General features: G+C 37.1%; 2 long non-coding RNA genes across 5 annotated transcripts in view; both read right to left on the bottom strand.

The window, feature by feature from the left end:
- Positions 1–22,016, bottom strand: part of LOC308197360 — a 30,746-nt gene extending 8,730 nt beyond the window's left edge. Inside the window, exon 1 of the long non-coding RNA XR_013952874.1 lies at positions 21,649–22,016. This is a non-coding gene — a long non-coding RNA (uncharacterized lncRNA). The remainder of the gene's footprint in view (positions 1–21,648) is intronic.
- The window catches only part of LOC308197334, a 246,952-nt gene that overhangs the window by 149,942 nt on the left and 73,963 nt on the right, over positions 1–23,047 (bottom strand). The gene's annotated exons all lie outside the window — the stretch shown is intronic.

Below are 23,047 nucleotides of genomic sequence, written 5' to 3'. Positions count from 1 at the left end.
GGCAGGTTATTTCCACAATCTAAAGCTAATCCAAAAGCAGACAGATGGCTCTAAGAAACGTTGCTTTTATCACACAACAGACAGATGTTTCTGAATTGTTTTTTGGTAATTGTCTGATAACCTTGCATGTCTTGTACACCTGCATGTGAGCTCTCTCCTAGTTTCTAGCTTTAACCATTGCCATTTAAGCCTTGAAAAAAAATGAAGCTGACAGTGTGAAGATGGCAATGCCTTCGCACCGTGGAAGTTTCAGCACAGCAGTGAGAAGGAAAAGCAGCTTCCACAAAGGGACCGTGCAACTGCCTGAAGTCAAGAAGGCTGTGCTGGAGCTTCAGGTAATACAAAGAAGATCAGACATCGTCACGGTTCCCAAGTCTGCAAACGCTCACTGGAAATACATCCCTAAAAAAGCTCTGAGCCTTTATTTATTTATATTTTTATTACCACTGTAGTACTAGTCCCAACTTGAGACTTTAAGTACAAATAGAAGATTAAAATTACAAAGTTAAAAATGCAGCAGACCCTTAGGAAAACAGACAGACACATATGCGTCTCTTGCAGAAATGTGAAAACTGGCAGTAGAAATACATTCAGATGCTGCAAATCCAGAAGCATAGCAAAAAATTATCCAAGTAGGAAAAACCATAGTGCATTGCTTCAAGGACCGAAATGTAACAATTTACTTCTAAAGATCATGCAGGCTTTGAAGATCATACTGATGAGATAAATTGGAAAGGAAAAATGATACGACGGCTTATTTATAAAAATGCTAGGAGATTCTGTGAACTACTAAATCACAGAAAAGAATATAGACTTCTTTAGATGAAGACTTCATTTAACTCTACAGTTCACTTAACTCTAGTCACATATGAGTTTTGGAAACATTCAGTATGACTATACATTATTTATTATGCATCATAATGTGCTTTTAAGTATTTGCTTAGCACACCTCCCATCATAGTCTTTATTCTCTGTATATATTCAATGTAATACTGTAAAACTATTTAATCTGCTGTACATATATATTTAGCAGTCATTTCTCATAAAGCTGTGAACTTTGAAATTTTGAAATTACAGTTGCTGTTCAAAAGTCGTCATTTAATAACTGAAGTCTCTCAGATACAAGAATTTTCCTGGTTATTTTACTGCACAGTGAAATCATACTGCCATTACAGTTGTTGGCAAATATTATATATATATCTTAGATTGTCCCAGCCAGATACCTTCACGATAAAACTCTGCCTTAAACTGAAATCAGTATATTCTTACAGAAGTATAAAATCAACTCTACTTTTCCCGGGTGAGAAAACAGGCAATCTCCGTTTTTTTTCAATATTTCAGCCAAGTCTCTGACAATGCAAACTGGCAGACATTCAACGTAGAGCCCTACTCTGAATTATGCCAACTGAGATTCTAGACTACTGACAACTATCATAGACTTAATTTATAGTGATGCTTTAACTTATTTTTTTTTCCTCAAAACAGCTCCAAATTAAAGAGGAGTTTCAATCACAATTGGAAAAGAATAGTGTAGCAATATGCTCCTTATTTAAACAGATGAAGTAATAGATGCTTAATAAAAACAGCAAATAGGTTTAAATTAAGATTTGCCATATCTTGGTAAAGAAAAGTACACATACATATACACATTCATTCTCTCCTCCAAATACATCTTCTCATGATGTTGAATGCTCTAAATCCAACTCAATATAAAAATTATCTCTGAACTCCCAAGCTCTATTTACCTTTGCAATTGTAGCATGCAGTGTGATGAACAGACACAGTTTGAAACCGTGGTTTTCCTTTCATTTAGCATCCATTTTAAGCTTTAAATACAGTCAAATGAAAATGGCTGTATCTCTAAAGGATTTTGAGAGCATATATAAAAATTAGTTAGATTTATAATGAAAAGTACTCAACCACCACTGTAATGATTTTGCTCAGGCACACCAACAGCAGAACATGTGAGGGCCCCTGTCAGAGCAGCTGAGCTTTGCAACATCATGTACATGGGAGGATGTACAAAAAACTGTCACGGGGATCCTTCTGTGTCTATTGCTGTTCAATATTCTCAGCAGCAGCCCAGATAATGGAGTAGAAGCCAGGTTTATTAAACTTACAAATTACACCAAGTTGGGGAGGCCAGGATATAGCGTTTGCAGGAAAAGATCAGAATTCAAGATGGTTTTGAAGAACTGGAGATTTGTTTGGGGGAGGGGAAGAGGGAACTTCAGAAGCTCTGCTACATGCAACTGGAAAAATACTGAAGCTGAGTAACTGGTCAGATGGCAGTTATATGTTAAAAAGAAAAAAAAAGAGAAAACCAAGGAATTGGGGGCTGTAATGAACTGAATGCAAAAGATGGGGCTTTAATGCTACACTAGTTAAAATAAATATAAGTATAGCCTACAGGACACATGAAATAACTTTCTATTCATTATTTGTAAGGCCTCAGCCAAAATAGTCTTGTTCTGACAGCACATCAGGAAAGATATTGGGCAATGGTGAACAGCACAGACAGTGAAACACTCAAGCTGTAAGAGGGATTGATTTGGAGTTGTTTAACCTTAAGAAGAAAATACTGATGAGGAAGAGAATGCCTCTGACTGCACACCATCACCACCACCAAGAAGGAGCCAATTCCATGGTGGATAAGACAAGAATTTCTTGATATTAATTACAGCAATAAAGATTCAAGTTAGATATCAGAAATACTTCCTATGATAGCAAAGCACCAGACTATGTTGCCAGTGGAGAGTCTCAAGGTAAAGTCAGTAAGAAAACAAACTGGTCAAGAACAACATGAGTTTAGGTTATTCTGCCTTATGTCCAGGGAACAAATCAATGTTTCTTGAGATGCCTGTCAGCAATATAATGCCATGATGATGCCTGGGTGCTGGAATACTCCAGTTCAATAACTGCTATATGCTGCTGCTGAACCCACAGCTCCTCAAGAGCAATTGTTGCCGCATGCCATCTCCCAGCAATAAGGTAATAGTAATTTGGGGAGGGAAAAAACACAGCAATTATTTCCTATGAGGAGCAGTTAACTGAATACTGGGGGAGTGCAGTAATTGCAGTGAAATCAGACATTTGAAGATTATACCAAGTAGCAAGAATAGTTCGTAAAACCCTTCTGTGGAGAGCCCTTTCTAGACCTGCCTGCAATAACAAGTCCAAGAGCATTTGCTTTGCTCAGCTACTGTTTCAGGCAGTGCATTTCTTTCCATTCTTAAAGAGTCAAAGGTCTCAATCTTCTTTAAGGTAAACAGTGGCAATTCAAATTCTCCATTAGCCATGGCAGCCTTACTCCACCTGCAAGTAACCCACTGTTGAGCTGCAGAGCATGCTCGGGACCACCAGAGTTCATCATCTTGAGCATGCTGCTCTTTTGCTCCCAGCTGAGGAAAGAGGGATGCTCACAGCAGTTCATAAGCCAGCAGCTACAGCTCTGCCAGGCCAAGCTGACCCAGCCTACAGCCAGACCAAGCATTTTTGCCCACAAAACCAGGGACACCCCTCTGAGCCAGGCCTCAGCATCCCCAGAGACCTCACAGCCATGATGGCAAGGAGCTGTCACAGCATGGCACAGAAGCACATCCACTACCAGGGAGCGCCGTCTCCATAAATAACCTAATGGAAAGTGGATACCTGTGAAATATGTCCCTTCCATGGACTTATCTCCAAAATCTTAACGCTCAATTCACAAGATTTACACGATTAGTACAATTAGGTATTTAATTTCTTTTGACAACCAATGAAAACCAATCCCTTAATTAACTGCTACACATTGGAAATTCTACCTCAGACAATCATATCCGTAGCTGTGCAAACATAAAAGTGTAATGTAGGATGAGGACCTACAATTTCTTGAACAAAATGGTTGTACACGCTACCTCTTTCCTTAATGCAGACATGTACATTTAAGTTAATTATGTACATTTATGTTAAGACAGTGATATGACAGAATATGGAATAGCATTTTTAATAACTAGACCAGACAAAAGTTCTAAAAGCAAGTTTTTTTTTCCTCATAAGAATATTTGTCCTTTATTTTTTCAAAATAATACCAGTCCCTGTATCATTGTCCTTCTTAATCAAATGTAGAAATTAAATCAAATGCACTGATGAGGAAAATATCATCAGAAATACACTTAAGATTATTGCATAATACGTTCTGATTAGAGCCCCAGCAACACTTCATAAATTGAGAAACATGATTATATTTTCAATTTGGGATGACTGATTTTTTTTTATTTTTATTTTTTTCATTTCAATAAATGAATTTCCTATCTAAAAATCAGAATGTAAATCAGAGTTGAACCACAGTCCTAGGACTGCAGTTTTATAGAAAGATATACATGTACAGTGCTAAATCTTCACATTGGTGTGTTTCCTATTCAAAAAATAAGTTGGTTTTTTTTCTTGAAAAACCTGAGAAGAGTTTGACAATTCATGGATAGAGGAAAAAATGCAGATTATTAAGATAGTGGCAGACCGCTTTTAGGAATAAAGAACATCCTTGAAAATTACAGGATCTGCTGTTTTGCTCCACTCACTACGAAGAAAAATCTAATTTTTAAACACACAAAATAGTACAGTATAGTGCTTTACCTTATTTTGCATTTGATATCCTTCTGTAGCTCTATTTGCACCTTATTTTTGAACATCCGAAGAGATTATCTATGAACATTAGAAAAAACAGCTCCTATATTTGAAATATTTATTTTTACATTTTCCAGAAAATGTCAATCATAAAACAGTTTTCTTTATGTAAAAACTGTTCTACATTTACAAGGAAAAACAATGGAAATTAGAGATAGCTGTGTGCAGTATGTATAGAAATAAATATACTTCCACTGTGAACTATGGCTTATAAATCCATACCGTTATGACTTCCTTATTAATCAGTTATTCTAAATGCATTCTCCTAAGTGCATCATCATATCATTGTGATGTGATATAGATACAGAAAAAATATTAATTTTAATATAAACTATAAAATAATTAACCAGCTCTTAATTTTTACTATGTTTTGCCACAAGATTGACCTCTAGCATTTCATATGTAAGATGTCTTAGAAGAACCTCTACTATACTGTCTTGATCATTTGTCTTCCAGTGAAAATGTAAATACTTTAGCCATGATGTAAGTAAAATGACAGTTCTTGAATTGCAGAACGCTTGTCTTTTAATGCTGCAGCTGAAAGGACAATACTCTAGGTGAAAATGCTAGACAAAGCAGATCCTCTACAATGATGCAACCTACATTGATATGGGAAGAAAATATAGCCTGCTGCTTTTATGCTAGAAAAAAAAATAATTCTAAAGACATGACACAAACTTGCAAAAACACCATCATAATGAATCTCCACTAAAAAGAAGATCATAGAATATACTTGGGGAATGGAAACCTTCACTCTCCTAAACTCCCTCTCAGCACTCAGAGCACTGCATGCCAAGAGCTGGCGCACTAAGCAGACCCTCGTGCCTCCCACGTGCGTTGCACAGATTTATCCGGCTCAGCAGGCAGAGGATGCGGAGTTTTGGATTCCAAGTAACAGGCTCCAGGTAATAGCCATTTGTTTGTTATTGCACTTGTCCCTCACTTGTTCCTTTTCTGTTTTTTTAATTCCACGCCTTGCCTGGTGAAAACCTTTCTGGCCCTCTCTTCCTCCAAAAGGCTTAGCACCAGACACTGAGAGGGGACCAAGAGGGATGCACACTGCCTTATGGTGGCCTCATGTTTGGTTCCAGGATGTGGCTCTCAGCTGAATGGCCACACATTAGGCAAACAATGTGAAAGGAGTACACAAGTGGAAAGTTAAAATACTCTCTTTGCAGGAGGATTACCAGCTAACTCCAGCTAACATTCCAGCCATGTACCCACAGACTGATTTCAGTGCAACACGTTCTTCCCACAACTTTCACACTTCTCCACAACTCGCATGCACAGTGCCTTAACTGGCACTTCCTCACCTCGTTCTTCGCCCAAGATTTTTCTTTCAAAGCCAAATCAGTGGGTGCTCATGTACTTGACAGCTGGTCCACATGTCTGTTGTCACAGTAAGCCAAAACTGCCTTTTCAACAAATCTTTCCAAGTAAACAAATGAGAGCAACAATAAATCCTCTGGCATTGATATCTGTTGGATCCAATTGAATTATGATGAGAAAGACATGTCATCTTTCCCAAACAGGACATTATATTTACCTGTGCATCTCTTACATTCACAGGGTGAAACACCAAGCACAGTACCAGGATTCCTTTCTTTCTCCCAAGTGAGGATTTCTGTGTACAACACTAAGTATCAAACTTACATAAAACTCACACTACAAAAATATATCCCAGCATGGCTGTTTCTCTAACTACTTCAGATACAGCTCCCCTAGACCAAATGATTTTAAATGGCTTCTGCATAAATTCGTAGGTACATCCTCATAAAGAGACAATAATGGAACTGGAAGAAATTACCTGCAATCAGGCTGAGATGAAATCAGGCCTCGTCTGTGACCCTGAAAAGAATGACTCGTGTGTCATTAAACATTATAATTCCATTCCAGGCTATGGTACCTTTCAAAGACTACAGCACCTTTGCAAGTCAAGGAATTAAAGTGTACAGATAAAAGCAAAAAGGACTTACTTGCTGCCACCTCAGTAAGAGTTTAAAAAAAAAAAAAGTCAGGAGAAAAATATTGTATGAGGAGGTGAAATTGTCCAATCCATTAAATAAGAAATTGGGCTTGAAGTGTTTTGAATGGTGAATCACATACTACATGCAGCTCTGATTGTTACATTCTTTTCCATCAAAGTGGCTGACCTCTGAAGGTGACCCTTAACATGACAAAGAAATCTATCGCTTCCACAGTGAAGGACTACACATGAAGTAGTAGTCAACTGAAGCTGCAAGGTGATCGCTACCCTTTGCAACTCAGCTGCTTATATAAACGTCTACATGTGGAAACAGAAGCAAAAACCACTTTTTGCACCTACTTTGTAAAAAGAAGAAAACAGCTTGGCTAGAAAATGAAGCTCCTAAGAAAAAATCTGCCATGAAATTCCCAGGTGTCAGATTTTAAGTGAGAAAGGTGTCACATGTAGCAATTATGATGGACTGAAACTGTCTGGGGAAGATGGCAAGGAAAGGGAGAAGAACTCATGCACCCACTGCCATGTGTGCCATAAGAGCCACTATCTGACATGCTCTGGGGGTGGCAACACACACCTTTGGGGGGGGGGGGGGGAATGTCCTCTCCCTTCTCCCAGTTCTTGCTCTGAAATGCTGGGATGTGATCCAACAGAAGGGACACCTTCGAGATACGAGCATAACTAACACTGCCACCTATGATGAACAATTTTTTTTTTTTTGTAATGATTTTTATGCCAGACCATTAAACTCCTCAAACGACATGGTAGAGGGAGTCAGAGCCTGGAGAACAGGAGCAGAACTGGAGCTAGAGGGAACCAGAGCTGCACCTAAGCAGAAACAGGCTGCAGGATAAGAGGGGCTCCTGGAGAAGCCAGAAATGCAGCAGTAACTATGCGAACAATATTCTCTGGGCTATGTAAAGCAAGAGTTATGGGATGTTGCTGAAATTATTCCTGCTTACCTCTTGGCCTGCAGAAAAGCTGGAAGGAGGTAAGACACGCTTTCAAGGGAACACACACAGCGTGTGCTAAGTGCTCTATCCAGCAGCATATACATGCAATGCTACACATAGAAGTAGAGGGCACTGTACTCACACATGGCTGGCAAAAACATGTCTTTAGGCATACCTAATGGCAACAATTCCAGCTGAGGAAATAACGCAGATAAGGTTCCATGTCTCATTTTCTTGCTGGCTTTTGCTTTTGTAAAATATACTCTTCCCTCTCATTATGCTAGAAATACTACTTTATTTGAGCCATATTGTATATTCTTATCAGCAGATTGCCATAGTTTAGAAGCCTAGCTTACCCCTCTAATACCGTTTGAGTCAGGAAACTAAAGTTTTATGAGGCTGTCTCTAAAGAACAGCACAGTAATATTAGTCTGAATAATGAAAGAGTAGATTGCATTCTTTTTGTCCATTGAAGCTGTTTTATACGCAATACAGATACTGCCAATACAATGTCTAACTGCAATGACTGAAACATAGCTAAGGATGTTTTCTGATGCTTGGATAGTATTTGTTTTCTTCATAATGCTCCCTGAAAGAAACTTCATAAATGACAGACTCTTCTGATTCCAATCAAAGGGGGAAAAATCCCTATATTAGCATAGGTATAATTTGGAAATCATTCTGTGTTTTCCCATGGTTCAGTGATAATACCATTTCATACATCCTGCATTTTAACTCCTTTCCAAATGTCATTACCTATTTACTGCCTAGGGCATCAGAATACATGGTTAAATGAAAACAAACAAAAAAAGGCCAGGGTAATAAGCTTCAAAAAGCAAGTATTTTTAACCTAGTATTACTAGAACTGGATCCAGATTTTCTGATAAAATAAGATATAAAGTTAAAAAAAATGAAAACAAACAAACAAAAAACAGCCTTAACACTTCATATACAAAATATCCCTTGACTCATGGGAAGACAAGATTTAGATTGTATTTGATTTCATCTAAGTTCTGAAAAAGAAATAACTCACCCCAAAACATTTTTGGCTATAGAACTGATCGGTAACATGAAGAGATTATAGGAATATCAGAGCCAAGTTTAAGTCCATGCTTGAAAAGATGCTTGAAAAATGCTGTAAAGGATAGCTTTATAGTAGGTTAGCCATCACTAAGTAGACCAAGATAAAGCTGTGATTCTGTTTTTGATGTTCTGCAATAAAAGATAACACATAAAAGAAAATAAAGACTACTTTGTGGAGTGCAGCAGGAAGTAAGAGGCTGTAGGATGGCTAGAATATTCTGTCCTGGAGTGACTGAAATAAGAATAAAAGGAGTCCTACCTAATGAAAGAAAAAAAAAAAAGAAAAAATGGGTTTTCATACTAGAATAAACTGATGACATTAACTGATGCAACTGTGCAAAATCTCACAAAACAAGAGAGGCTTGGAAACAAAACTCAGAAAATCTTTGATTAGCTTCTCCATGTTCTTTCTAAACCATGACCCATTTAGTCTAAGAAGTTCAATCCAGACCATACTACCATTTTCAATCTACAATAAAATTTCAGTTTTACAAAAAGTTTTTTTTTTTATTATTTTTTTTTCCTTCTTTCTCTCTTCCTTGAAGGAGTTTTTTGGTTCCTTTAACCTGTTCAATTCTCATCAGTTTCATCTTCCTCATTTTTAGAATTCAAACAGAAGCAGTATTATCTACGCCTTCGTAAGGTGAAGGGGGAGGCTGACAAAGAGCAACTGCATGATGTAAAACCATGTAGATCTGCAGATTCTGCAAGAAAGAGAAGGGCAGCAAGAGAAGCCATCAGGACTGAGGCGGTCACAAAACCAGAAAAATATAGTATTTTTGTTGAAACGTTGATAGCCTTTATCCTAAAAGATCGGTTGAGACTTTTTTTTTTTTTTAATTGAAAACTCCCTTTTCTTCAAGGAAAAAAAATAAGTAATGCGTCAACTACCAGCTAAAGTTAAGACCAACTCTGTGACCTACCCTATCAAATATGCCAGTGGCACACTGATGCTGGCATTTCTTAACTCGATTCTTGACTTAAATGCCCTTTTAACGTGCTCATTAGTGAAATTTTCTAATGGAAAAATGCAACAGCAAAAAAAAAGAAGCCCTCTCCCACACAAGTCACATGGAACCAACCCGAACACCTACACAGTTCATTAGCTGAATTAGCAATTTCAGATCCCAGAGCAGTTCTCTACCACTTCCACTAACTGAATAAATTGTTAACAGAAGTAGGTTACCTTTTTTTATACAACTGTGACAAAAGGCAGAACATAATTTATTCTATGGAAATAAAGTTTTTGCTACATAGAAAACCCCAGGAATCCAGCAGTCTAGAATAATTTGGTCATTTTTAAGAACTGTGGAGGAAAGTGTTGTAGCAAGATTACTTGTTTGCCTCTTCAAAACACTTTCTGCCGCCTCCAACTTTCACCCTTTAACTTCACTGCCTGCCATGGTCCTCTGCGTAGTTAGCGTTATCACTTGGTTTCATATCCTCTTTTGTCTCACTTTTCTTTTGCCATGCTCTCACCTCTTTTAATTCACCCCTTTTCTTTTCCTTGTCCTTCCCTTTCTGATCAGCAATGTCAGGATCTTTCAGATACCACTCCCATTCCCACATGTAAGTTATTATATGTGATCTGCAAGACTGATCTACTTTTAATCACATCTGCATCACCACCTGATTCACACATTATTTCTACAATATGCCTGGTACTGCTGTGTAGTTTTCCTTTTTGTTGTTAAGTTTGTAGCAGTTTCTAAAGTACGTTCTCATCTTCTTTTTTTTTTTAAATGATCTAGTCCCCACATGACCTCCAATACCTTTAGAACAAACTAGATACTGTTAACAGCACCTTCTACTGTGCCTTTCCATACACTTCTGCATGTTAGCAGCTCCAGATTTCTTCCCCAGACTTCTTGCAGCTGTAGAGAGCTGGGTATCTGATGAACCATCACACTCATACCCTGTCATCTGCTGCAAAGGTAACCTTAGGCTGCTGCCCATTTCAAAAGACTGCCCCACACTGCGAGGCAACATCAAGTCATTCACTCTTTTGTGATAACAGTAATAAAAAAGTTGTAGCAAAGCACAGACAAAAACCACTAAACATTAAAAAAACTATATTCATTTTGCATTCACCTCCTACCTGAGCTTGTGCCATGGCAATTGTTCAGCCCTTGTGGTCAGGCATCGACTTTTCCCTCTTAATAGCTTCAGGAAACTAAAGTATTTCTTGCATCTCTCAGTGCCCTCTTCAGGAACAGGTCACATCACATTTAGTGATTTCCTACCAACAGGCTCAGCAATACCTTTAAAGTTCAAGCCACAAATTGCTCTTCATTCAAATATTATAGTACAAAAACCTAAACTGTGAGGTAAGTAATTGTGCTAGGCGTTATACATGGTTGCACCTGTGCTTCCTGCCTTGGGTGCTGGGAACATAAAAAGACAATTAAGAGTGCTTTATGAAGATTTTCAAAACAGCAACTACACATCGTTTTTTAAAAGGACATCTATTAACTTATTCTAGCTGCTTTCAGTGAGAATTAAAATGTACCTAACTGTACCAGGCTCAGGGGCCCAGGCGGTGGCAGGGGCCTGCAGGGCCGCTGTGTGAGGAGAGGCCAGGGCTGTGCCGTGCCGGACACAGCTGTCTCCAGACAGCTCCAGTGGCACCCCACAGGGCTTGGCCAGGCCCCACAGCCACCCTGTGGGCGGCTCTGGCGAAGTGTGTTCAGTAAAGGAGACAAAACATGGGAGCACCGACTGAGGAAAAAAACTGAGAGAAATGCCCCTGTGAACACCACAGTCAGAGAAGGAGGTGCTGTAGGTGCTGGAGCAGAGGTTCCCCTGAAGCCTGTGGAAGAGCCCTGCTGGAGGGACAGGGCTGTCCTGAACTCAGGACAGCAGCCCGTGATGGAGCAGGGCATGAAGGACTTCAGCCTGTGGAGAGGACTCATGCTGGAGCAGTGAGCATGAGAAGAAAGAACATCAAAGAAGAACTGCTGTGGACTGACCATAACCCACCCATTTCCCATTCCCCTGCATTGGTTGTGATTTTAAATCCCCCCTTGTGAGTTAAAATTTAAAACATTATCGAGGTATTTCTATTTTACAATAAAGTTTCTTAGCCAATGGAATTAGGAAAAAAACCTCCCCCTATGCTACAATTGGGTGCTACTTCATCAGTCCCCGTTTGATCAAGATCTCTTCCTGCAGGCACCGAAACCACATTTTAAAATCGATGTGGACTCTCTGTTCATACCAATATGCATTTGCTGTGTGGCCTAATGACAATATCAACATTTACCACTAACAACTATGGAAGAATCATCATCTTACTCAAGTTGTGTGAGGTACTTAAATGTCAGCTTTTTTTTTTTTCCCCTCTGCTAAAAATAAAGCACTTACCAGATGTATAAAAAGGTAAGCTCTCAGAAAGCACTTCAAATGCCTAAGTATCCATTATTTCTGTTCCCATACTTAATGGTGCAGATATAATTTGTCCCAATAAAAAACTTCCAGTATGTACAAAGCTGGTGCCATGACATCTAGATTTCAGGTACAGAGCAGCCTAAAGCTCATTAGCAGCAGATATTCTCTATGCAGGATATGAAGGGATTAAGCAATTCAAAAAAGCTTCTCTCTCAGACACATAGACAACTATGCAGCTATGAAAAAACTTAGCAAGCACAGGGAAAGTCCTGAAATCCTGCCACTCTCTACAGCCAAATGTAGAAACAGGGCTTCAGGAAAGAGAAAATTGCCCACTCAGTAGCCAGAGTCGAAATTATGGACGACTCTTTTTTTTTATTATTATTTTCTGTAACCTGAAAAAAAGAAATTATTCACTATATAAATAATACCTACCAATAGAAGGCATTTGCCCAAGCACTAGAAGACTGAGACCTAACACCTTTCCCAGCCTTAAGGAGCCTAAGCCAACATTTCTAAGCCTCCTATGAGAACACTGATCATAAGGCAATGCACAAAGTTGAAAGAGCTTCCTACACTTCTCCCAGTGAAGCTATGACACATTGCTGAACACTACTGAAGATCTCCTTGCTCCCAAGGCTTTTTCTCTGCTTTGTATTTGAGAGTAAAACACAGCAAACCTCTCCTCTCCTTCTGCAGCTGCAGTTTCATACAAAACAATCACAACTGCACAGTAGTGTTTGTGCACATTCAACTCACTCTGAAGCTATCTTGCCCATTAGGACTTGTCAAGGACCCCTACAGAGGAGCACATAACTTCAGATTTCTGATTGGGCTTAAGTAGGATTTAGGTGCTGAGATGATCAGATGGAAGCAATTACAGCCATAAAAATGTGTAAGTGTAGCCATTTTGAAAACTCTCACATCAAACAGAGCTGCTAATGAACTGAGACTGATTCACAGTTCAGTGACAACTGATAGGAGGCTTTCAGGATGCAAAGATTCAATTAAGAGGTTTCTATTTTGTCAAATTGAACAACTAGATCTTAAGCTAAATCCATGAGTGTGACATGAAAAATCCTAGCTGCAGAGTCACATATTCCCTGATGGCCACATAACTCCTTCAAGTATTAAAAGTTATCAACAATGACAAGAACTTGACTGCCTACGTACACTCACAGCATTTCTACTACTGTTCCTTTTAGTGATTTACGATCAGAACCTACTGCAGTAATTTCAGTACTCCTCCTGGTCTTTCTGGAGTGAAATATGTATCCTCTGTGACAATGACAGTGTATCCAGTTAGTTTGATGCATTCTGTGTGCTTTCTCCAGAGAATAAAATGACATATTCTAAGCCGGACAACACAACACGGCTTAGATTAGAAAATCATAATAACTCTTCTTTGCATTATCGTTGGGTTTAAAAGGTTTATTTCATATGCAATGGGATATTTTTAAAAGTCCATTGGAAAAGGATTTTCTAAGGATTCCAAGTATTTTGACCTTAGTTGCATTTTGGTCCCATTCTTTTTCCATACTTCAGAAACAAGATGAGTGACCAACAAAATAGGGAAGCTAAAATCAGTCATATAGGACTCCCTATCGCTTTACCTCAAATCTATTGAAAATATGTACTTGCGTGCTCATCAGAAATATGACATTATTCTTCGACATGATCAGGATGAACAACTGTCCAACTGTAGAGCTGACTGAACTACCAGCAAGACAGAAAAAATATTTTATTCCTATTACTTAACAAAAGTTTTTCTAAGATTAAAATATTATTAAGAAAAATATGTCTACTGTTCTGAAAATAGCCTAGAGGCTTCATAAATTAAGAGGACACTGAGTGTAAAAGTCAGTAAAGGGTTTAAAAACAACCATAGCTTTCACCACAGTCACCACTTAATTTGAACCACCTGGAAAAGAAACTTTGCTTTTAACACATCTTCCTACACTTTGTTCAGCTGTATTCTGAAAATAAATTCTACTCCCTGATGCAAATTTCCCTTGCCCATTCAGCATTTCAAATCTACATAACAATCTATACACTAATGGACTCCTAATTTTCTAGGGTAGTCAACCACACAAAACACTAACGCAGGTCATTAAAAGAAGTGGAAAATCTAAACAAAGACATAACAATTAATTCAATACAAGCAATAGCTTTACCACAAACCTTTGAAAAAATATTTATAGCGCTGTTTTTCCAAGCTGGGTCTAATTTAAATAGCTAATTCTTCCATCAGCTTATTTTATGACTGTTACATCTTTAATGTTTTAAAGAAACAGTATCTAAAAATTGTCTGTCCAGCTTCCAACATTTTTGTTTTCTTTCTCTTATAATTTAGGCAGATTATTCAATCAGTTGTTTGGCTTCGCTTCATTCCTGGTTAGTGCTTCTGAAATTAATTCCCCATGGTGCTTTATTTATCCTCTGAGATTGAATTCATTACAATATTCCACGCTGCTAAGGGGTTGGGATAAAGAGACTTCATCTAAGCACCACACCAAACTTAACAGGAAAAATGAAACATTGCGTTATAGCATTTCAGTCCACTCTTTGTTCAAGTTTTTTATTAAATAGCAAATTTAGCAGTGACTTAGTGCTCTCTGTGCCTAGTTTTGCAGTGCAATTTATCTGCTCATCTATGGTATACATTAAAAGATATTTTTAGTGGCAATAGTTATTTGTGGAATCATGCATTCCAGAAGTATTTTATTTCATGCTAGACTTTGTATTTTAAATATCATAACTTATTCATTCCTGCAGAGAACTAGTTTCACAGTAAAAGGAAATTTATTTAATTATCACTTATTTACCTGCACAGCATCAGAAACTCAGAGGACAATTGACTGGTTCCTCAACTGCTTATTTATTCAAATTTCATGGGGATACTTCTCTGGTAACCTGGGCACAGGGTGCTCATGTATGCTGATGGAGCAATCAGTGAAGAGACTAGGTGGGTCAGGTGATCTACTGCCATGATCTAAAACCCATTTATCAAAGAGCTGTGAATGATCTAAGTAAGTACTATTTAATGTACTATAGATATTTTTCACCTAAACGATAATGAAAATGCTGCCATATGAGTGACGCTAAGGGAGGCTTCACTGGTGTACATGCTACCACTGTAGCTTGTTTCCTAGAACTACTGCTAGGGTCACATTTGCAACAAACGTGTCTTTAATCTGAGAATTGTCAACAAAATTGGCCTCTAAATTTGTTTCATGACTTCTGCAAACTGCTATTATTGGCTTCTCTGTTAATTGAAGCTGCACTTTGTCTGGAGCCAATTAGTCCAGGAATAAATGTCTGTCTTTTCTTAGCCACACTAGCACAAAAAATATAGCATAAGAGTAGGAGCCTTGTTTATGACATCACCTATACAACACAAAAGGCATCAGTAGGACTATTCCTTTTAACTTTTTATATTGGAGGGCATAAAGGAACACAGTTACAATATTATGTGAATAAGATTGCTGTCATATCTAAGGCTCAGTGGAAAAATCACGGCTTGAAGCTACTACTAAAACTAAGCTACTACTACTAGAACAACGAATAATCCATAACGGCAGCAATATGTATAAAATTTAACTTGGAACAGAAAAAGTGGTTTTGATTAATTTTAAAAATTTAGAATACAGAAAACAAAAGTCAAGAGACTTCCATTTACCAACTAAAATACTGAAAACCTAAAGCATTTCCACTTTTTTATTTTTATTTTTTTAATACAAATGTGTCGATTTATCAATCTTTACTGCTCTATAACATTCATGTTGTCCAAAAAATAGCACAGTATCTAGTAATCAAGGTTCTTTCTTTTTGATAAGCAATTCTAGATAACTCATAAAATGGGATCTCTAGCAAAAGAATTAAATATTTTCTTTTTTATTGCATTGCTTTGAGGTTGTCATGGTCTAGAAAACACCATTAAGGCAGACGTAAGACTTAGAGTCAAGGAATCTGAATTGCTTTGTTTTCACTCACACTAGCTCAACGTATGTCCTAGATATTTACAGAGCTAGAGATTATTTGTCACCAAACACATCATTGATTTAATCAATGCAGGACTTCCAATACAAGCAGATTACTCCACTGAATTTTAAATTTATATGATAAAGTATGTTTCCTCAAAAAAATTTTCCAGAGTATTTACTTCTTCCTGAGGACACACTTTATTTAATCAAAGCAATATATATATGTGGTACCTTCCAATTACTTTGTACAGCATTCTTATTTATTATGCATGTTTTAACTGATTTTTTTGTTACCAATATCATCAAAAAAATAAAAAAATGGGGACAAAACCCTAAATATAAATATTAGATTTCTTTAAACAAGACTTTTTTTGGTACAAAATTAATTCTAGTGAAGTTATTGGGAATTAATACCCTTTTTTCCAGTTTGCCCAGATTGTCCAAGAATCTCTTAAAAATACACGTTTCTCCTATGAATACACAGTATGCTTTTAATTACTTTGCCTGCTGCAAGAACTAATATATTTGAAGTGAATGAACTAGTGAAAATAATTATTTATAGATGATCCATCTTAGAGAAAACTGTATACACAATAGACTGTGGAAGGGAAATAAGATGTTGATCTTAAAGATATTTGTCTACATGTTGAATTATAAATAATGCACCTTTCCAATTACTTCAATATCCAAGGTGAGGAAAACTTACCTTGAATATAAAACATTTTCTGAATTATGCTCCGGATCTTTATACTGAAAAAATACGTGTTTATATTTAATAACTGTTCTAAACTCACTGGTAGTCAGCATACTTTGAAATTTGGCCAAGAAAACAAGAATTAAACTGTGAAAAGTGGTTTTGAGAAAATCATGTTCTGTAAATTTCTGGTAAGACTGTCTACCAGTTGCCACTAATTGGCAGCTCTACAAACGGGCAAAAGTTTGACTGTTCCCAAGAAATACCCATCTGAGTTTTGATTTAGGAAGCAAGTTTATACAGTTGGTATAACTGAGCTGGATCATAATTACAGAAAAACTGACATTAATGACACACTGTTGAATCTGACATGATTCAAACAAGGTTAAAAAACACGTTCACATTTCCTTCCCTCTGGTTACAAGCCTCACCTATACATCTTGAGGACAGATCTGAATTGCCTCATTCTTAATGGATACTTGGCTCTGTGTATATCTGTATAGAAAACAGCTTTCTCACCAAATGAAAATCTTTTGGATTTCAAAGGAAGTCAGGCTGACATGTCAAAATATGTCTCAGCCAACAAACCATTTAAAATTCATTGGAATATTGTTTCATTCTTAGCAGACGACATAAAATAAACAAAAAACTAGCCTATATCAGAGAAAATGAAATAAAGACAATCGAGAATCTTGAAAAAAAATACTGTTTTTCATTTAGAAAATGTTGCCACAAAAAAAAAAACACACATATTTCTGTATGAAGCAATCTGCCAAAAGGCATTACCACAACAAACTTTCTTTTTGTCAGGAAGTGGACTTGCCAGTTTTGACAATAGAATTCATTTCTATTTTGTATTGTGAGGTCTGTACCTTGGTGAACTAGAAACTGCAAGCAAAAGCTGTTTTTGTTTTGTTTTTTCTTTTTATACTAACTAGTCTGTGGCCCTCATGGGATGAATTTCCAGGTCTCAGCTGAGTTCCCAGCAGGGTGAGAATCAGAAATACCACCACCAGTCAGAATTAGCAGGCAGGCTGGTTGACATGCTCTTGGGAGAAACACCTGAAAGTGAATGAGCCTTGTAACTAAGCAACATTTTATTTATAAAAAAAAAATTACTTATAAAAATCTTTATAAAGATTTTATTGTTAAATGGGTGTAGTTTGGCGAAGTTACTTTAACAGTAAGGGTGACAGCACTGTTGATTGCCTTTAAATGTGATTGTGTGATTCAGCAGATACCTCCTGGACTAAGTACAGACATATGTTGCAAAAAAAAAAATTAATTGAATTTTAAAAGTGTATAATTGAGTTATACAATTACACACTAACATCCAGGCTTTAAATCTATATTAAAAGTCTATTTAAATCAAAGACTTGGTCTTAACATATTATTGCAGGATTTCATCAAAAATATAGTCTCCTAACAGTACTAGGAAAAAGAATGGGCTGAAATGTAAAATAAGTATCTCCTCTTCTCTTTAGAGTCCTTTCACTCATCTCCTTTGTTAAAGTTCTCTCAGTGCCTGTTAATTAATTGCTGTGATTGAGGTCAAGTTTGAAGATGATATGAGGTTAATTTTAGACTCTCTCGAGTGCAGGCTAAGAAACTCATTACTGTTACTGACGCTCAAGTCTCAAGTTAGATAGGCCTATGGTATCTTAGCCTCTCAATGATATTGACCTTTCCATAAGGAAGTACTGCTGTGGCCTGTGTCATAAAGGTCTGTTCTTAGTACCTTTTTAATTTCTTTGGTTCTGCTGCCAGATTATAAATTACAAGTGGGAGCTCAGGGTTTCTAATTAGCCTGATGTTCTCCAAGGAGGGTAATGAATATAACGTAGTAACACATGTAACTTCAACCACCACTGAAAGTGCTTTTCACAGAAAAACAATTAAAAAGAAAATGAAGAAAGAAAAATTGCTCTGTGCTTACTCCTTGCTCACTTCCAACTGGCTCACTAGAAATCACATTACTAGTCTGACTGTTGGCCTTTAAGTATCTTACAGATTATAAGGTAAATTTATACTTGGTAAATTTAATAAAAGATAAGTTTATACTTAAACTCTAATCCATGTTTACATTACAAATATTTCATAGCAAGTCTGAAATGATTACACATCTACTACATCTACTGGTTACAAAGTGACAAACAATAAGAACAAGCACTTCTGACTTTTTTTTTTTTTTCACCAGAGTTAGAAAGCAAAGGAAAAATATGCAGGATGGTGGTCAATGATTAAAGGTTTTGGTTCTTTTGGAAATCATAGCCCATTCCTAAGCTATGCTTATTAAAATAAATACTTACCTGTATTTCCTCTAGAAGAATGAGCTGAAATATAGGCACCTCCCACTAGACCAGGTTGCCCAGGGCCTTGTCCAAACTCGTCTTGAACACCTCTAGGGATGGCGCATCCACAGCTTCTCTGGACAGCCTGTGCCAGTGCCTCACCATCCTCAGAGTAAAAAATTTCTACCTTACATCTAATCTAAACCTGCACTCTTTAGGGTTAAAGCCATTACTCCTTGTCCTATCGCTACACTCCCTGACAGTCCCTCTCCAGCTTTCCTGTAGGCCCCCCTTAGGCACAGGAAGGGCACTATAAGGTCCAACTCTCTCAGACTGCCTTCATAGGGGAGGTGCTCCAGCTCTAAAACACTACCAAAAACCAATTCTAAAAGAAAATAAAGTTGCAGCAATGCAAATGGCAGATTATGCTCTGTTCATGATTGATATTTCCACATAGTGCATTTGTGGGTCAAGTCCTCTGTGGCTTGTATAAAGACAGTGTCTCTATCAACAGGTATTTTCAGTTAGCAATAACTAATGGTCCTTAAAAATGTACGAGACATTCCCTCTTTAACCTGGATTTTGTTTCCCTCTGAGTGTCAGAATTGAAGGTTATAGATGCAGGCCCTCTGTATTTTCCAGTGAAGTCATTTGAAATAGAAGTTTAATCCCATGAAATTCATGTAGGCAGGCTCAACAAAATAGCAAAGAGCACGTGCTCAACAAGGAACATGTTTTATTCTCACTGAAAAGACGTTGACATAAGCAGCATATCTGAAGATAAGAAAATCCTTGAATACTTTGTTAAATAGGAGTCCATTTTCCTCAATGAATGCAAATTCCAGCCATAAACAGCACAAGAAAATAATTCAGATTTTCCATTCTGAGATAATGAGATTCTAAAACACAGGGTTATACACAGAGAATGATTTATGATCTGGTCAGAATATAAACATTCAAGAGAAAAACTAAGCCTGATTCCAGAAAGACTGAAGGGTGGATGTGAAATATAAAATATCCCAAGCTCTTCTAGGTTTTCTTTGTTTGTTTCAAAATGAATTTAATTCACAACCTCCTGGTTTCTGTAATTTATCTTGAAGCTACTTTGAAAACTAAGTAAATTAATGGTTTTGGCAGTGCTTTTACATTCCCATTTCTTCTTTTCTCCCATATGGTAGTTTGGTCTGACAAGCTTGTCTTAAGGTTGTGAGTGTCAGGACCAGATCTGTCTTTGAGTTTGCTGGCTTTTAAAATTGCTACCTTTTCTGATATGCCAGGACATTCAGTTAGAAGCCACTGTAATGATCATTTTCTTGAGCATTAGTGGTTTGATATCACTAGATGATTAAAAAATAGTGGAATGGTATGAAAAGCTGTTCACAGAAATTCTTTTGGAACACTTGACTGAAAAATGTTTTAAGAAAATAAAAGCTTTCATGCACGTACTGTATACATACAACTATATAACATAACCAACAAAAGCACCAATGAATAAATAAGTTTAGCCCAAGTTTGAATACCTTGTCATTACTAAGCTTATGCTACAACTTCATAGATAGGTTTCTTTTAAATATTCATGTTGGCTACAAACAAGAAATTTGAATGTTTATAAAATATCAAAAGAAAACTGAGTGATATTTAAGATCTCAATCACTGTTCACCTTCTTGGTGATCTTGGAGGTCCTTTTCAGGTCTTCACCTAATGATCTTAGAGGTCTTTTTCAACCTAAATGATTCTGTGATTCTGTGATACTTAACTTTTGATTTAGAAATGCCACTATGTATTAGAGGATCTCTTAATTTTCCTTTTCAAATACGCACATTTAAAGAGAAAAAGTAAAGAGAAAACTTTTTTAAAAGAAGGAAAGAATGCAGGCCATCCTAAAATGGGACAACTTGCTCCAGCATCACTAAGGTTTTTATTTGCTGTATGAATAAATGGGAACCTGGATGCCTGTGACTGTTCCTGGAGAAAGATTTTTGAAAAAGCCTTTCTGCTCCTTACTACTTAGGATTTGTTTCTAAAGGCATGAATTTGTTTGTTGTTGAGAATAAAAGATTTTTTTTTTTTAACGAGGTTGCCTTAAACTGGCTTCAAACATGTGTCTTTGTATTTAAATCAATATATTTTTCCTAATATTTATCTGCCTTAATGAGGACTCACATTAGAGGGGATCCAAACTGAACTACCTTAGTGAGAGGGAAATTGACTGGCTTAGCAACATCTACAATACATCAATAGAAAAAAAAAAAATATCTAATACTATTAATACTAGGGAAAGCAAAAAGAAATTAAACTTGATTCTTTCAAGTCTGCCTTGCATCAGCAAAGCATCCACAGGATAACAAGGCTTTTTTTAATAACTTGTTATTAAGTATTCAGACACAGAGAAATTATTTATAATTAATGTAGTATTGGTAGCCACCCTAATGGAGTTTAATGGAGTTCCATTATCTTCTCATTTGTTTCAGCTGTTGACATAGTAGGTACATATACTACAGTGAAGACAGCAAGAGGTATTTACCACTAGAAAACCAAAACATGGAAAGATTCAGTATTTACAAACCAAAGTAATTTAAAGTCACTCTGCCCCCAACATAAACTACTTACCTCCCAGCAAGCAGATCTGGAGCAAGCTGTCAATCTGAGATGCAACAAAAGACAAAGATTTTCTCTAACTTGATCTCAGCTGAATTGACAGACACCCACATCAGTGCTCCCTCACTCCCCAACCTGTCCATTTATTAATGCCATATAGGGAATGGGGCTTTCACTATTGCAGTCAAAACAAGATGCTTAATAGTTTTATTTCTATTGTGTGGCAGGCAGACAATATTTCTTTCAGAGTTAATCCACCAGGACATTGCTTCCCTACTCCCAACACCGTTTTTCTTCTCTGCCCACGCAAACCCTGCTCTGCTGGCTGTATTTACATTTGTAATGTGGCTTGGAGCAGCTGTGTGGTTTTGAAGTCAATTCCTTCATTGTCCTTGCTAACCACATGTTGCTTCAGTTTATCAGGTGGTTTTGGAGTGTAAACTGGTAAACACTGGGTGCACTCTGATTCCAGAGAAACAAACAAAACTTACTCTAATGTGAATTCCCTGAATTGCACAAGACTGAGCACAAACCACTCCAATCTGCTGACCTTCATCTACTGCATTTAATTAATTGTTAACATGGACACAGACATACAGCATTGAATTGCTATCAGAAGTCTTTCAAAGGAATCATAACAATTACTTTCTATGCATAATCTCAGCAGAGCTACGGAGATACAACTTATACTATACAGAAAAAGTAAAAGTACCATTTGGTTTTCCTGCCCTGAAACATTAAGGTATACGTGTAGACAAGGTTTTGTTAATGCATGTTCAGGGCCCCATTACAAAACCTTTATTCACAAAAGCAATCCTTATCCCTTCCCTATAAGCATCAGGGAGGTCACAAGATTCTTTTTTAAGAAGGATTTCTTATATAAATTAAATGACTTGATCTTACTATAGCTAGCATTTATAAAGCTTACTTTTTTTTTTTAACTACTTTTAAAAATGTTAATTAGCTTCACTATACAAAGTCACTAGAGAATGAAAAATTCTCATAGAAGCACTTCTACAGTAAGACCAACCAATTTGGATCCCACTGGCTACCATTTCAGAAGTGATTACACTGCAGCTTTACTGCAAATGGATACTTTGCAACAACAAAGCTGAACATTTGCACTTTTTTTGAAGTGCAATTGTGAAAACAGAACTGAAGAGATATTTTGCATATCTCGCTCAGAGCCTTTTTTTTGGTTAAATTTTATTTATTTTTGGTTTACCATTTTGAGAGGCAGGTAGAAGTAAAGGAGACAATGTAACACGCTGAAGGATGGGAACGATGGAAGAGGAAGTTCAATTCTGCAGGCCAACATTTGTGAAAGCCCTGGCCTACATGCATGTCCTTATGGCTGCTATACTGCCCCTGAAGGGTAATGCAGCAACAGCATTTATGCCACTGCCCTGCT

Source organism: Anser brachyrhynchus (assembly GCF_964034855.1).
Source record: "Anser brachyrhynchus genome assembly, chromosome: 1".
Lineage (NCBI taxonomy): Eukaryota > Metazoa > Chordata > Aves > Anseriformes > Anatidae > Anser > Anser brachyrhynchus.
This window is presented reverse-complemented; position numbering and strand designations above follow the sequence as displayed.